Below are 17,796 nucleotides of genomic sequence, written 5' to 3'. Positions count from 1 at the left end.
ATGTAGATCAGGTATAGGAGAGGGATTTATTTCCTTTACATGAAAGAAATGCTCAAAACATAAGACTCACAAACACACATTGACAAACAGTAACTCAAAACTCCTCATACTCTTCCAGGAGATTTATGCTTGAAATATTATAACATGAAGCCTTTTGCAAGACTGCCGAACCACCATTTCACTCTCACTTGGGCTGTCCATCGTCTGTATGTTTCGTCAAGTCACTTCATACCTTGGGCTCATTCTCCTGGGAGTGGTTTTCTCCTCTGAGGGGTGTAGTTGTTGAAAACTTATGCTGCCATTAAGCCCTTACTGAGGAATGTAGAATTTCCCAATATAACCCTTCCTGAAAAACCTCTCTCTTAAGCTCTATATTCAGTCACCTGTATCTGGCGGGGTGGGGGTGGAGGAGGGACACAAATAGAAGCAACAGCCTGGACACAACAGGTGCTTGTTGCCATTTATGAACAGCTGCCATATCTGGAGGGGGGAGAAGGAGAGGGGAGAGTGGGTGGGACAGAAAGGAGGCCCATCCTTCCTTTTAGAAAGTCCAATAGAGACTCACAGAGTCCCCACTATGTTCAGCAAATGGGAACAGGGGAAGCACCAAAGGGCAAAGTTGTAATTTCTACTCAATCATCCATTCTTCTTGGCTAACTGGCCAATTCTTTTTAACATAGTGCCTGTCATGGAGATAGGACCAAAGATTGCTTCATCATTCTAATGACAAGTCCTTTAGCACTGAGCACTTATGTCCCTAAAAGTAGCCAGGAAGACTCTAAGCATGGTTTATGGCATATGTTCTCATCCAAACTCCGCTGCATTCCTCTTAGGTCTCTGGCTTTATTTTCTTCTGTTGTAAGTGTTTTTGAAACATTCATTGTAGAAAGAGAAGAGGGTTCCATCTGTGGTTAGCTGAGTTAGTAACAGAGTTCACCAAGCAAAAGTATATAAAAAAAAGATAATATATCCTCTTTTTTCCAGAGTATCTTTGAGACTGCTGCTGAATGTCATGTAGATGGTGTTAACTGGGAAGCATTAGACTAGGAATCAAGAGCTTTGGTTCTATAACTGAAACATTGTTTGATCTTTTATAAACTAACCTTTCTTCGCTTCAGTTTCCTTTTCCATAAAATGATAGGATACACAATGATCTCCAAGGTCTCTTCCAGTTTTAAAATATCTATGGCATTTTTCTTTCTCACAGGGGCAAAGAATCTCTGCTTCGCAAAGGCTTATGCTCAGTTCAAGTGAGATCTTTGTGGATATGGTCACAGTAATGGGGGCTAAAAAGAAAGATTAGTTCTAAGAAAGCCCAATGTAAGCTCTAGAGAGGGTTATGATTTCTGTTGTCCTTGGGCATCCTAATTCCCCCTCGTTTCCATCATCTTTTACAGGGATGTATACCACTTTCTTTTTCATTTTATTTTATTTTTTGTTTTTGCTTTTTGGAAGGTAATTGGGGTTGTGACTTGCCCAAGGTCACATGGCTAGTTTTTGTGTTAATGTCTGAGGCTGGATTTGAACTCAGGACCTTCTGACTCCAGGGCCAGTGCTCTATTCACTGTGCCACCTATCCACCCCAATATATACCATTTTCTAAACCAGTTTAGAGGTAGTCATGATCCTCATTTTAGATTTCTAGAACACATAATTCATAAGACTGCACTACCTTAAGATCTATCTTAATTCCTGAAACTATTCTGAAAACCTGATAACATTCCTATGTGACTTATCTACTACTTTTCCATTTATTTCATGAGAGAGTTGTCCTTCATATCAGAGAAACTCTCCAAAACTGTACCTGGTATATGCAAGCAAGGAACACCCGTGATGGAGCGTAAAAGAACGAACATGTGTTTCCCCTTTGATCTGGGAAACAAATTTGCTCTTTTTCATTCCCTCTCTCCTCATCTGTGGTGCCCACTGCTTCTAACACCTAAATTCCTCCCCCTCCCCAAAACAAGCTTCCTCTATTCACCCTCTTCCTTACCATTAAAGGGCCCCTCTCAGCTTTGGAACCATATACACAGAAAGATCCAGTCTTGGGGGAGCATGGCACCTGAAAAAAAGTGGGGATACTTTTTCAAACTGTGGAGCTCTCTTTACTCATATGTTAAAGGCAAGAAAAATCTCATTAAGCTTGGATCTGGCTTATATATAGGGTCTTCACAAAGCAACAGCATCCCTCACCCCAACCCTATTATGTCTTCTTTATACAAGAAACTCACAAATACAAATTAACAAAGACTTTAACAGCAGTAACTTATAAATAGTTATAGTCTCCAAGGAAGTGGGGACGTAGCACTTCACGAAGCAGCTTGTGGGACTGCTAAATTGGCATTTCACATTTTATTTCAGTTCTGCACTGTCTAAACAGTTTCCATCAGATCCATGTCCTGTCCAACCAGGCTTGGTTTGAGTTCATACCACTGCTGGAGGTGATCATTTCACTGAGAAGTATAGGGTTGCGAAGCACTTTTCCTGTTATAAGCTCTGAGGGGCCCATAAGATCTACAGAAAGAGAAAAGAAATAAGGACACGAGCCAGGACCTCTGAAACTCACAAGATTGCCTCTGTGGCTGAATGTGTCCATCTCAGGATTGATATTTGGTCACTTATTCTCAGGGAAGGAACACAAGAGGCAGCCAAGGCCCAGGTTCAGCCTCACCCAAGTCAACACATATATTTTAGAAGCCATGAGCTCACAATTTCCATGCTGTCAGAGTGAGGAAGGAACAGCAGTTTCTTTAATCTCATGAGCTGACCAGGGAATATCTACTTGCCACACATTTTGGGAAGTTGATAGAAGAGACAGAATGGATATGTCTCATTTTTTTAAATGATGCAATACCCTGCCCCTATAACAGGATGGAGGAGAGAGAAAAAACCAAGAGACCACTCAGCGATGTTGGCTACAGCATCCCAAAGCACAAAACCATTCAGCGGTAAACCCTGGAAGTTGTCAGGGGAGCCCAGTACAATCTCCAATGGATGGCCCCTGTAGGTCTATCCCCATGTCTAATACGTTGAACATTCTCCAATCTGACCCTCATTTCTCATATGAATGGAAATATTTACACACGAGTTAAGTAATCAGAAGGACTGGGGTAGATCTTGACATGACTGTAAGTACTTAAGTTGAAAAATATAAATCTTGGAAGGCTTCTTTGAGGGAAACATTAAGCAGATTTTTGAAGAGGGCTAAGGAGATTTGGGGAAAGGGAAAGCTGTGAATGGGAAATTGGACATGGAGACAGCAAAAAGTTTGGATTGCTTCAGAGGTATGAGTTAAACTAAGCAGGCTGAAGACACTGTGAACCAAGTTTCTTCGATGCTCATATCCTCTAAAATTGCCTGGAAAAACCTTCGTCTTGCTTATAAAACATTTAATTGGATCTATCATGGAATTCACAGATGTGAAATAACTAGTCTGGATTGCATATTTGGTCACTTCTGGAAGATTGGAAGTTCTTAATGTTACATATGAAAAATTAGCATCCCTGTACATATCACTAATATAGATGTAGTTGCTTGTGTTTTTTTTTCTTTTTCCTATTCTTTGTGTTTATATTACATGTGATCCTAAGTATTTGCACATTTCCTATTTCTCAGAAGACTGAGAGCTCTCCCTGAGCAAGAGCTATCTCTGTCTCTCTCTGTCTCTCTCTCTCTGTCTCTTTCCCTTCCAGCCCCTTGCCCCACCCCATCCTGCACCCAGAATCTAAACACAAGATTTCATTTCAGGACTTTGATTGACAGTGTGACTGGTGTTTCTGTTTTCATGTCTGACCCTAAGCATGACCTAGAAATCTGATAATGATGTTTTGCCTATCACCATTGCTTTTATAACTGTTAGTTTGGCAAGAATTAGTACCCATCTTCCTCTGATGGCTGTCTCTGGCTGATGTCCCAGGTTCTGAGTTACAAGCTGAATTTCTTGCCAGGTGAGCCCTGTGTACCTAACGGCCCGGAGATTTCTTAGGTTTTTTTCTTGAGTAGACAGCTTCTCCCTTCACCTGGCTACCTCAAAACTTCTTTCTCTGTTCTGAATGTTGTCTTGTGGACTAAGAAACAGTACAGAGTAGAGAAAAAGTATGCTTTCTTTGAATCTACAGTGGCTTACTTCTTGGAATCTTACTAGTATCCAGAAATCAACAAAGTGGATTGTCTACTACTATTTCCTCCCTCAGTGGTATTGCCTTGTTTATAGGAAGCCTGACTTTTGACCATGACTGATCTTCCATGTTACTTCTTCTAGGAGAAGAAAGTTTTAATTAAAAAAAAAGCAAAAAAAAAAAAAAACAAGGGACTCCTTCCAAATGAACCTTTTTCAATTCCTGACTAAGGCAAAAGCAGAGAAAAAGAAAGCTAGAGCCCAGTGGCAATTTGAAGCTCTTCAGAAGATAAAGATAAGGGGAAAGGTTGTAACAGGGGTGATTAGCAGAGGCATGCCCTAACTCCCTCAAACCCAAAGGACCAGGGAATTTCCCATGGGGGGGAACATGCTCTATGTGAAGCACAACTTTTAACTGGTTGTTTGGTTCCCCTGACTGGTATGGAGTTGAAGATGATTGGCTATTGAGCTAAGAAGATACCCACCCTGAAGTCAGGAGGACCTGAGTTCAAATACAACCTCAGACACTTGACACAACTAGCTGTGTGACCTTGGGCAAGTCACTTAACCTCAATTTCCCTGCCTTCCCCCTTCCAAAAAAAAAAAAGAAGAAGAAGAAGAGCTACCCCCTTTATAGTTTATAAGATGATAAGGAAGCAACTATTCTTTTGAGCTCTGCCAGGCTTCACTTGGACTTTCAGCTAGAGGAAAATAGAATTTCCTTCCCTTTTCCTCTACCCCAGTGGCAGTGGAAACTACACTCACGTGGCAGCAAGAACATATGCTTACCTAAATGAGCCTGAGACTGATCCTCAAATCCCTGGTCATGTCCTGTGTTTTTAATTCCCTGACCACAGGGAATCCTGAGAAATGGACACTTCCAATTCTGGTGTAACCTCAGGAGTTCAAAAGGAAATGGTCACTGACAGGTTTATCCTGAAACTAAAAGGACTAAAAAGCCATGCCTAGCTGGTCAAAAGATCTGGATCTGAAAGAAGCTGCTTAGACAGTACAGGCCTGGAATGTCTGCACAGTAGTCCTACAAAGTACCTTTATTTTCAAGGAGATTATAATGATAGTGATGTTATTTTTTTATGTTAAAAACTTGGTGGTACATGCTTATGAGTCTTTTGTGTCTTAAATTTTGTTATTGTTGTTGAGGAGGAAATAAATAGTTGTTCTGTATCTAATATCTACTTTGTACGTTGAATTCATTTTCTAGAAAGGACCCTTGTATGAACCATACTTATTTTGTTTTTGAGATTTTCCTCAGAGGTTTAACTTAGTGGGGGAATAATTAGCCAAAGGTTGTAAGAAAAGTCTATCTCTTCTCTTTGGGGTCAGGTAACCCCTGGCTCTGGGTGAATCCAGAGCAGAGCTCCTTGTTGGAGTGTCCCTTTACCCTGGCCATGGGTGACAAAGTGAGCATTCAGAAACCCTGGGAAAGAATAATGAGTACTTAAGTGACAAGGAGATGGGAAATTAAAAAGCCTTAGCTAAATAACTGCCCCAGTAATCTTTCCCTTTTGAGGGTGGGGGCGGTCTCTCAGCTGTTATCTACACAGTCTGGACTACATTAACTCACATGTTGCCTTAGAACTGTTCTCAAGGTATTTCATAAATACACAAATATCTATATTCTGTTGCTTTTGTGTCCCTCATGGTGCCTAGCATAGTACAGGGTACACAAGAGGCCCTAGATAAATGTCAGCCGAATGGAATTGAACTGAAATGAACTGAATTAAACGAACCTGCGAAAGCCAAATTATTTGAATTATTGTTTTTCTGTACTCTGACTCTGAAAAAGGTGGGGAGGAAGTTTAGAAAGAACAAACTTAAAGGATGGTTTGGAAATGAAGCAAATGGGGAAAAAGAGTAAAATCCAAAAGAGACATAACTTAGCACTCATTAAGACCTTTACACTGCGAAGCCTTGTTCTGTGGCAAAGGAATAAGTAGCTCTGAGGAGGAAGGAATAGTGTTTATTAGTAGCAGGGATATTTTTCCAAGACATGTCATCAGGGGGAAACAGCAGTTTCTTTCAGCGTCTGTCCCAGACTAGACATGCCCTCAATTTTCAAACACTGATCTTTTTTTTAACTGCTTTTTCCAGGGCTTAAGAAAATTTATGATTAAGAAAAAAACTGTCAAAAAGCCAACTTTTCATTAGTACTATACAAAGATATGATATATATATATATATATACACATTAACTCAAATATATACAGATATATGATTTTGATATTACAATATATATATGTGTGAATAAAATATAATGATGCAGAGCTTTTCAGGTACAATAGGGAACAGCTACACCAACCCCTATTCTGCTACTGCCTTATCTTATTTATCCCCTCTCTTTCCAAGTTCAAATGCAGTCTAATGAGTGTGCTCTGAATTGCTAGTATAAGAAATTAACAAATTTGCAGAAACTCTCTGTAAATTTTTTGTTCCCTACCCCAATATACACTGGACAAATCTCTTCTTTCATTGGATAGTTTCCTGTTTCACAATTTCAAACCACAAAACTTATAGATCTAGACAAAATCACTATCAATGACCATGTAATTTATTAGCAGTATCAAGTTATTTTAAAACTCAGGTAGACATGGAAATATCCTCCCAACAGCTTTAGCAGGGTTTCTGAAGAAAGGGCTTGAAATTTAAACTTTGGGGAAAGTTGGGAGAAGAAAGGAGCTGATGACTAGAATTGGTTCTCGAAAACTGAAACAACTAGATATCCTCCCATTACTTTGGTTAAGCAAACTTGCTTTTAAAAATGTTAGATGGATTATAAATGTTTCATCTCATTACAGTTTCAGACTCTAACCTACCAGAGGACAGACCCAAATCAAACTTAGTCCATTAAAGTTGGTAAGTAGAAATGTGATGGCATGTTGGCTTACATTTTAGTCAAAATAAGGGAAAGAGTTATGAATACAAGGAAGACAGATGGCTGAATATGGCAATATGACACCCTGTAGCAAGGGCCCTTTTTGTGGTGTATATAGTCTTCTGAATGAAACAGAGAGAAGGTCCCTACTGACATAGAGTGATTAATGTAGTGGGTGCTGGAGGAAAGCAAAGAAAACACCAGATTTACCATTCCCTGGTTATTATTAACCATCATAAAGAATCCAAATTAACAGTATAAGAAAGCTGCCTGTCCCAGCACATTCATCAGCTAAAAGAGCTCTTAGTTTTTAAGAACTGTGCAATAAAAGCTGAAAAGCACTAATAAAAAGGGTATTACTTATAGGTGTGAGGACTGGTAGGCTTTACGTAGGAATTGATAGGCAGGAAGTACAGACCCACATATTCATGACTAATAGTAAAAATGAGAATGAGATTTACTAACCAATGGTAAGAAAGCACAGAACTTATCCTATTAATGTCCCCCAGAATGTCATTTTCTTCTTATGAGAAAAAGAACCTTTACCACCAAGGAACTGGAAAGATTGTAAGAGCAGTTTAAACAGCAACTTTATCGCTCATTCAAACAATGATTGTGGAGGGCTTGGTCCAAATGAGTTAATTCAGAGACCTCATCAAAGTACCATAGAAGACTTACTTTTACCAAGTCAATTAAATTAGATACTCTAGATGACCCTATTTGGTGGCTAAAATGGACATATCTAGCCCCCATAAAGATAGAATCTATTGCACACAGTTCCCCAAAGGGATTCTGAAAAGGAGGGACTAAAGTTTCTAAAGAAAAAGGGTTTGAGGGGGTGGCTAGGTGGCACAGTGAGTAAACCGCCAGCCCCAGAGTCAGGAGGACCCGAGTTCCATTTTAAGCCTCAGACACTTAACACCCACACACAAAAAACTAGCCATGTAAGCTTGGGCAAATTACTTAACCCCAATTGCCCTCCAAAAAAGGCGAAAAAAAAAAAAAAGAAAAAGGGTTTGAGAATTGGATTTATTGTCACAGCACAGCCTATCAGGCCCTATGACCAGCCTGAGCTACCCTTGGTTAAATCTCTCCCTTTGAAGTTGATGACTAGATTTCATTCTTAAAACCTGTAACAACTGGATATCCCTTTGGGCTGAGCTCTGCCCAAATTGCAGCAAGCTATTAAGGGTAGCAGAGCTCCTATTTCTTACTTTCTTCAATCAGTCAATAAGCATTTCTTCTTGTTGTTGTTCAGTCATTTCAATTGTATCCAACTCTTCGTGACCCCAGATCACACAATTACTAAGGTCTAAGGCTGGATTTGAATTCAGGTCTTCCTGACTACAGGCCTGGTGCTCCATCTACCATATCACTTAACTGCCCACTCTCACATTTATCCTTTTTCTAATTTTTGTTTGATTATGGATTTGGACAAATGTGGTTTCTTTGCTCATTGCTATGTATGTTCATTGTGGAATTGGTTATCTGGTGGGAAGGGAGTCAAACCTTAGATAGAAAAGGTCCTCCTCCTTCCAATTAATGGAAGAACAATCAGAAGTTAGATTGAACCTGAAAAAACATCCCCTAGAATAACAGTACTTGGATGGGTGAAGCCAAGATGGCGGAATAGAAGCACAACCTTCCCCAATCCATGTAAAAAGGGGACTCTAAACAAACTTTGGAGCTGCAGAACCCACAAAATGACACAGAGAAGCTGACCTCCCACTGAGGACAACCGGGCAAGCCGACAGGAATCCAGTGCAACACTCTGGGAGCCAAGCCCAGCCCCACTCCAAGGCTTTAGCCCCAAGGCGGGCCTCACCAGCCGCCGGCCAGAGGGATTCCAGATCAGCAGAAGCTATGGCCTTTTCCAGATTTATCAATATATAGATGCAAAGGACAAAGTGAGAGGTCAGTGCAGTCTGGACTTTGGGACCCAGTAAGTGGGAGTGCGTGGCTTACCCCCACCCCCCCACCAGAAGCCGCTGAGATGCCTGCACAACCAGCCAGTGCCACATGGCAGCTTCAGCTCCTGGCCTGCAGAGTGTAGGGAGACCAAGTGACCAGTCTGAGGGGTAATCGCTCTTGCTTTAACCTTCTTGGATCTGGACTGCAGTCTAGGGTAGAGGTCCTGGGGTGTGTGTCCAGCTTGCCAGAGTGTGTGGAGACCTCAGAGAGGGCACCCATCTAATACCTCCGGCAGCTGAGAAAACCCCAGCATTTGGGATGAAAGCTCCCCTGTCCGGTGGCAGAGTCCTACTGTGGCAAAAAGCCCAGGGGTCAAGTGACTGAGGGGTGACATGAACAGGCAAAGGAAACAAAGCAGACAGAAGATTCCAACATTAGACTCCTATTTGGGGGACAAAAAGGAGCAAAGCATGGAACAGGAGGAAGACAGTGAAGTCAGAACTCCTGCACCAAAACCTTCTAAGGAAAATACAAGCTGGTTACAGGCCATAGAGGAACTTAAGAAGCAGATAAGAGAAGTGGAGGAAAAATTGGGAAGAGAAATGAGAACGATGCAAGAAAATTAGGAAATGAGAGTCAACAGCCTGACTGAGGAAAATAACACCTTAAAAAACAGACTGACTCAAATGGCAAAAGAGGCTCAAAAAGGCAATGAGGAGAAGAATGCCTTAAAAAGCCAAATATGCCATAAGGAAAAAGAATCTCAAAAGCTCACTGAGGAGAATCATTGCTTCAGAATTAGATTGGAGCAAATGGAAGCTAATGACTTTGTGAGAAATCAAGATGCTGTTAAACAGATCCAAACAAATGAAAGAATAGAAGGCAATGTAAACTATCTCATGGGAAAAACCACTGACCTGGAAAATAGATCCAGAAGAGATCATTTAAAAATTATTGGACTACCTGAAAGCCATGATCAAAGTAAGAACCTAGAAATCATCCTCCAGGAAGTTCTCAAAGAAAACTGCCCTGATGTTTTAGAACCAGAGGGCAAAAGAGAGGTTGAAAGAATCCACCAATCACCTCCTGAAAAAGATCCCAAAAAGAAAACTCCTAGGAATATTATAGCCAGGTTCTGGAATTGCCAGATTAAGGAGAGAATATTACAAGCAGCCAGGAAGAAACAGTTTGAATATTGTGGAAACACAATCAGGATAACCCAGAATCTGGCAGCTTCTACACTGAGGGATCGAAGGGCTTGGAATACGATATTCCAGAGGTCAAAGGAGCTGGGATTAAAACCAAGAGTCACCTACCCAGCAAAACTGAGTATTATGTTTCAGGGGAAAATATGGTCATTCAATGGAATAGAGGACTTTCAAGCATTCTTGCTGAAAAAACCAGAATTGAATAGAAAATTTGACATTCAGATACAAGAAGCAAGAGAAACATGAGAAGGTAAACAGGTAAAAGCAATCATAAGGAATTTATCAAAGTTGAATTATTAACATTCCTACATGGAAAAACAATAATTGTAACTTATGAAACTTTTCTCAGTAGCTGAAGGGATTAGAAATATATACATATATATATATATATATATATATATATATGAGGGTATATGGGCATATGAATACATATGTGAATGTGTGTATATATGTTTACAGGTATGCATAGATAGAAGGCACAGGACCAATTTAACAGGAAGGGATGATACTTAAAAGGTGAAATTAAGAGGTGAGAGGAATATAATGAGAGGAGATGGGGAGAGACAGATTGGGGTAAACTATCTCATACAGAAGAGGCAAGGGAAAATGGTTACAATGGAGGGGAAAAATAGGAAGGCAAAAGGGAATGAATCAACCTTATTCCCATTGAATTTGGCTTGAAGAAGGAATGAAGTACACACTAAACAGGGGTATCTCACCCTCCAGGAGAGTAGGGGGGGAAGGGGATGATGAGAAGGGAGAGCAGGCTGGGGGGAGGTAAGTTGGAAGCACCCACTTTTGAAAAGTAGGGATCAAAGTAGAGAATAGAACAAGTGGGAGGTGGGATAGGAGGGAGGGAAATATAGTCAGTCTTTTACAATATATCTACTGTTATTGTTTTGCGTTAGCCACACATGTACAACCTATACTGAACTGCTTATCTTCCCAGTAAGGGTGAGTGACAAGGAAGGAAGGGAACGAATCTGGAATTGAAAGTTTTAAAATCAAATATTCAAATATATACATATATATATATATATATATACTATTATTAATACCATCTTACATGTAATTGGGAAATAAGATATACAGGCACTGAGGCATAGAGATCCACTGGAAAAGTTGAAAGGGGTATGGGAGAAAATATGGGAGAGAGCAGTATGGAGGAGGGGATATCCTGTGGGACTGCTATTTTGGGTCAGTGGGTAGGGAGAAAACAAGGAGAAAATTTGTAACTCAAAATCTGGTGGAAATGAATGATGTAAATCAGAAGTTAATAAAGCACTTAAAAAAACAAATATAGAATAACAGTACTTAAGCAAATAGATATAGTTTTAGCTTAGTACTCCCACTTTCTGAAGAGAGGACAGTGGCCAAATGACGGACCCCAACCTCTTGCTTGTCCTCCTGGCAAGAATTAAAGTATCTCTTGGATAAGGGGGGGTGGGGATGGTGGAGAAGAAGCCGGAGAGGTCTGTTCTACCTCTTTGTGAACCACACAATGACACATGTCCATGCTACATGTAGAGGACATTTCTGTTAACTTTTGAATGACGTATATTCATTTCATTCTAATATCAGACCTATGGGGCACTGGCCTAAATCAGGCCCATGATAGTTCTCTAAAATCTTTGAGAGGCTTCCAAAGTCTCTGTAATGCTCTGTGATGAAACTATGGAGAAGATAGAGACAAAGATGATAAAGAGAAACTTCTTTCTTGTTAGAACTGCCTAGTTTGTTTTATGAAGAAACATTATAAAGAGAATCCCACAAGGAAATTGTCCTCTTATGGCCAGAGAGCAACTGTGAGAGGGCAATCGCCCTCTCTTTTCCTTAAGTTGAGTCATCTTTGAATACATGGTATAAGTCCAACTTGCTCATAATGAATGACTTAGGGTGGGGATGGGAATAAACTGTTTTAATTTTTGAATCAATATTCATTAATAACATTGGTCTACTCTTCACTCTATTCATTATTCCATAGTTTAGCTATTAGAACTGTATCTTATAAAAGGAGTTTAATAGAGTACTTTCTTAATTTTTGAGAAAAAATTTATAGGTTAGTTTTTGATTATTCTTTTTTTTTTTTTTGCCTTTTGGAGGGCAATTGGGGTTAAGTAACTTGCCCAAGGTTACACGGCTAGTGTTTTTGTGTAGATGCTAAGTGTCTGAGGCTGGAACCGAACTCGGGTCCTCCTGACTCCGGGCTGGCACTTAACTCACTGTGCCACCTAGCTGCCCAGTTTTTGATTATTCTTTAATAATTTGATATAATTCTTCTATAAATCCATCTGGACCAGGGCTCACCTCCTATTTCTGTCTTCTTCCCTTTGGAACAGGACCTTGTGAGGTCTGAAAAGGTTAGCTGGCATCTTCTTTCTCCCCCTAAACCCCCCCCCCCATGCAGCAGGGTATTAACTACTGGAGTAGTTGTGGTGGAAAAAGCAGCAAAACACTAGCTGGCCAAGAGAAGATGAGTTGCCCACAGAGATAGAAGATACCAGAAAGAAAAAGACACACCTGGCATTGATACTCAGTGGATGTGAAATAGCAAATGAGGAGCCCTGTTGCAAATGCCCCAATGAGGCCTCTTAAAATTATTATAATTATTCTGGGATTCCTTATTGCTTGGCATCCCCCTTCCTGTGTGATAACTGCCTGTGCCATATCTGATTCATGTTTGTACCCTGGGTACTTTTTTTTTTACTTCCTCTCTTCAAAGAAAGACATACCATCTCATCTCTGGGTCCATTCCCTCCCAGAATGCCAAATGCTCTGGCTTGCAGATGCTGGTAGGAGCTCCCATCTCCCTTCCTTCAAGGTAAGGTGTTAACGGAGGCACAACACTGTCTCAGAGAAGGTAGTCTCTAAGGGCATTAGATCTTGAGTGCTGGTAAAGGCAAATGTCACTAATACCTTTTGCCTCAGTTACAGTGGTGCCTATAAACATAGCCACACCCACAAGTTTCAAGAAAAGAATTCAATAGCTCCCTTGGAAATGGGGATCATATGACAGCCATGTACAGTATTTGAGATCTGAAGGAAATGAGATCGAATAGTCCCAGGAAGTTTGGAGATTGGAAGAGCAGAGAAGACTGTGACCAAGAGGCAGCTGGGTTACAGTTTAGAGAGTATTTAATACAGTGGAAAACAAGCATCATTTTTCACCACTGGCATATGGATCAGTTTGATAGGATAGCTAGTAGATGATCCTGCCCCTATTAAGTAGTGGCTGAAGGACATCTTTCACCTATCTCCTTCCCTCCTTTTTCCTTTTTTTTTTTTTTGTAGACAGACCTGCAAAACAGCAACAACATTCACATTTTAAGGGTATTTTGTAAGCCTGATTTTCTTTTTTAAAATTAATTTGTTCCCACTGTCTGTGGGTATATCATCACTTGGAATCAGAGTGTGCATGGAAGGAGTCTTAGAGGATTTTGTATTTCTGGCTGGAGGTTAAGACCTCCCTGGAAGCTATTTGAGTCATATTTTAGCATTATGAATAATCTTACCACTTTCTCGAACAGAACCTTAAAATTTGAACTTGGAGGTCTCTTACATTTCCCCTGTAAGATTTAAGCCCTTGGAATGTGTCATCTGAGGGTGATGAGTACAATTCCTGGGGATTAAACTGATGAAAGGTAAAGGAAGCAGGTAGTTAAGGCTACAGCAACACCTAGTGTAACAAAGAGGGAAGTTTGGTCTTGGATCATTTTTCTACAATTTAATTTTTCTTTGGTTTGAGAGTAATTAACATTCTAATGCTTGGGTTTGTTTTTTTTTTTTCTTATTTATTTACTTGTTTTTTAAAATAGGACTGCTTGTTTTATCGTACAAGAATCCCCCCCCATTATTACAATGGTTTTAATTTTAATCTCCTATTTTTTCCTTCCCTCTACATTTTTACCATAATTGATTTACTTATTTTCTTTTATTGCTTAAGCTGATTTCAGCCCAATCCTGGCAACTTTTGAGGAAGATTACTGTGTATTGATAATTATTTTAATCCTAGTTTTGTACTTTTTACATTTTTTTTTCTTTTGATAGGATAATTTTATTTCCAGTAAGATGACATATCATTTTTCTCTCCCTCATCAAAATTAGCATTTGGATTTTCTTTTATTATTAATTCTGTGATATATTTACTTTTGTTTTGAGATTTCTTCTACTTTCCTTTTTATTTTATTTTTTCTTTTTGGCAAGGGGAAGGCAAGGCAATTAGGGTTAAGTGACTTGCCCAAGGTCACACAACTAGTGAGTGTTAAGTGTCTGAAGCAATGTTTGAACTCAGGTCCTCCTGATTCCAGGGTCAGTGCTCTATTTACTGGGCCACCTAGCCACCCCTTTTAAATTTTTTTCTTCTACTTTCTTTTTTATTAATTTAATTTTGTTTATTTTTAGTTCATATCATTCATTTCCACAAGATTTTGAGTTATAAATTTTCTCCCCATTTTTCCCCTACCCACCACCCCAGAACAGCGATCCCACTGAATATCCCCTCCCCCAATCTGCTCTCTCCCATGTCTTCCCCCAACCCCCTTCCAACTTTCCAGTAGGACACAGTGGATCTCTATGTCCCAGTGCCTGTATATCTTATTTCCCATTTACATGTAAAATAATTATATATATATTTAAACATTTGATTTTAAAACTTTGAATTCCAGATTCTTTCCCTTACTCCCTCCTCACCCACCCTTACTGGGAAGATAAGCAATTCAATATAGATTGTACATGTGTAGGTATGCAAAACATTTCCATAGTGGATATATTTTGAAAGACTGACTATATTCCCTCCATCCTATCCCACCCCCCACTTGTTTTATTCTCTACTTTGATCCTATACCTTTTCAAAAGTGTGTGCTTCCAACTTCCCTCCCCACCACACTGCCTTCCCTTCCATCATCCCTCCTTCATCCCCTTTTCCCCTACTCTCCTGTAGGCTGAAATACTCTATTTAGTATGTATGTCATTCCCTCCCTAAGCCAAATTCAATGAGAATAAGGTTGACCCATTCCATTTTGCCTTCTTGTTCTTCCCCTCCATTGTAACAATTTTCCCTTGCCTCTTCTATATGAGATAGTTTACCCCATTCTGTCTCTCCCCTTCTCTCATTATATTCCTCTCTCACTTCTGAACTTCACCTTTTAAGTATCATCTCTTCCTATTAAATTGGTCCTGTGCCCTCTGTCTATATATACCTGTACACATAATACATACATTCACATATGTATTCATATGCCCATAGACCCTCATATATATATATTCCCTTCAACTATTCTCATACTGAGAAAAGTTTCATAAGTTACAATTATCATTTTTCCATGTAGGAATGTAAATAGTTCAACTTTGATAAGTTCCTTATGATTTCTTTTCCCTGTTTACCTTCTCATGCTTCTCTTGCTTCTTGTATCTGAATGTCAAATTTTCTCTTCAACTCTGGTTTTTTCATCAAGAATGCTTGAAAGTCCTCTATTCCACTGAATGACCATATTTTCCCCTGAAACATGATACTCAGTTTTGCTGGGTAGGTAATTCTTGGTTTTAATCCCAGCTCCTTTGACCTCTGGAATATCATATTCCAAGCCCTTTGATCCCTCAGTGTAGAAGCTGCCAGATCTTGTGTTATCCTGATTGTGTTTGCACAATATTCAAATTGTTTCTTCCTGGCTGCTTGTAATATTTTCTCCTTGATCTGGGAATTCCAGAACCTGGCTATAATATTCCTAGGAGTTTTCTTTTTGGGATCTTTTTCAGGAGGTGATTGGTGGATTCTTTCAACCTCTCTTTTGCCCTCTGGTTCTAAAACATCAGGGCAATTTTCCTTAAGAATTTCTTGAAGGATGATTTCTAAGTTCTTTTTCTGATATGGCTTTCAGCTAGTCCAATAATTTTTAAATGATCTCTCCTGGATCTATTTTCCAGGTCAGTGGTTTTTCCCATGAGATATTTCACATTGCCTTCTATTTTTTCATTTATTTGGATCTGTTTAACAGTATCCTGATTTCTCATAAAGTCACTAGCTTCCATTTGCTCCAATCTCATTGTGAAGGAATGATTCTCTTCAGTGAGCTTTTGAGATTCTTTTTCCACCTGGCAAATTTGGCTTTTTAAGGCATTCTTCTCCTCATTGCCTTTTTGAGCCTCTTTTGCCATTTGAGTTAGTCTATTTTTAAGGTGTTATTTTCTTCAGTCAGGCTGTTTACTCTCATTTCATAATTTTCTTGCATTGTTCTCATTTCTCTTCCCAATTTTTCTTTCACTTCTCTTATTTGGTTTTCAAAATCTTTCTTAAGTTCCTCTATGACCTGTAACCAGCCCATATTTTTCTTGGAAGCTTTTGGTGCAGGAGTTCTGGCTTCACTGTCTTCCTCCTGTTCTATGCTTTGATCCTTTTAGTCCCCAAAATAGGAGTGTAAAGTTGGATTGCTGTGCTTGCTTTGCTTCCTTCGCTTGCTCATGTTGCCACTTAATTACTTGACTTTTGAGCTTTTTGCCGCAGTAGAACTCTGCTACCAGAGAGGGGAGCTTCATCCCAATTGCTGGGGTTTTCTCAGCTGCTAGAGCTATTACTTGGCTGCTCTCTCTGAAGCTTCCACATGCTCTGGCAACATGCACCCCAGGACCTCCACCCTAGACAGTGATCCAAATCCAAGCAGGTTAAAGCAAGAGCAATTATCCCTCAGACTGGTCTACCTACAATCTGTAGGCCAGGAACTCTGAAGCAGACATGTGGTGGAGGCTGCACAGCCACCACGCCTTAGCGGGTTCTCCCTCCAGGGGGCAAAGGCTGGACCACACTCCTGGACTAAACTTCTACTGTTCTCTGATTGGTGATGACATGTCCCACAAACATGAAGTGAAGTGGGAGGGATTGGAAAAATTCCATTGGTCCTGATCCCAAAAGGGACAGCCTTTGATTATAGATTGTGAGCTCCTAGAAGTCTTTTGACTTTCTTTGTACCCCCAGAGTTTATGCCTAGCACATAGTAGGCACTTAATAAATGCTTATTGATTATCTGACTAATTCTCCCACCCCAGAACACTTGACCAGACCCATAGTCACTGCTCAGGAATCAGAGTGTAGATGAAGATATTCTCTGCCTCATCCATCAAGGCTTTCCATATAGCCTGGAGCTGAGCCCCCTGAAAGGACTTGTTAGGATCCCCATTCCCTTAGGTTATCTCCTGTTATTGCATTAGTGGCTGCTAAAGTCCAATTGTATATGCCTCTCATGTAGTGAACGAAACCATAGGTAAACCAGGCAAAATGGAATTCCTCAGTAGCCAAGTCCTAATAGGTAGGGACCTATTGACCCAGCAGAAGAGGCAGGACTCCAGGGTTTGGACTGGAAGCGCCAATCTCTGGCATAGTTACTCCCTGTTTTTGAATGGTATTAACTCCAAAGGGACTCAGGCAATCATTCTTTTTTTTTTAAGCAATCAGGGTTAAGTAACTTGCTCAAGGTTACAGGCCAGTTATTTCTGAGTGTGGTGCTGAGTGTCTGAGCCTGGGATTCGATCTCCAGGTCATCCCAACACTGGAGCCAGTGCTAACTTATAATAGGGGACTCTGGACAAAGAATGATTATAGTATCCAGTATCATCTGTTCAGTGGTAACAAGGTTCAGTTAACAAGAAAGAAATTTATTTTAAAAAATTATACAGTG

This window comes from Petaurus breviceps, unplaced genomic scaffold (assembly GCF_028583685.1).
Source record: "Petaurus breviceps papuanus isolate PSGF00001 unplaced genomic scaffold, PetGlider_PUasm1.0 191, whole genome shotgun sequence".
Taxonomy (NCBI): domain Eukaryota; kingdom Metazoa; phylum Chordata; class Mammalia; order Diprotodontia; family Petauridae; genus Petaurus; species Petaurus breviceps.
Note: the sequence above shows the minus strand (reverse complement) of the source record.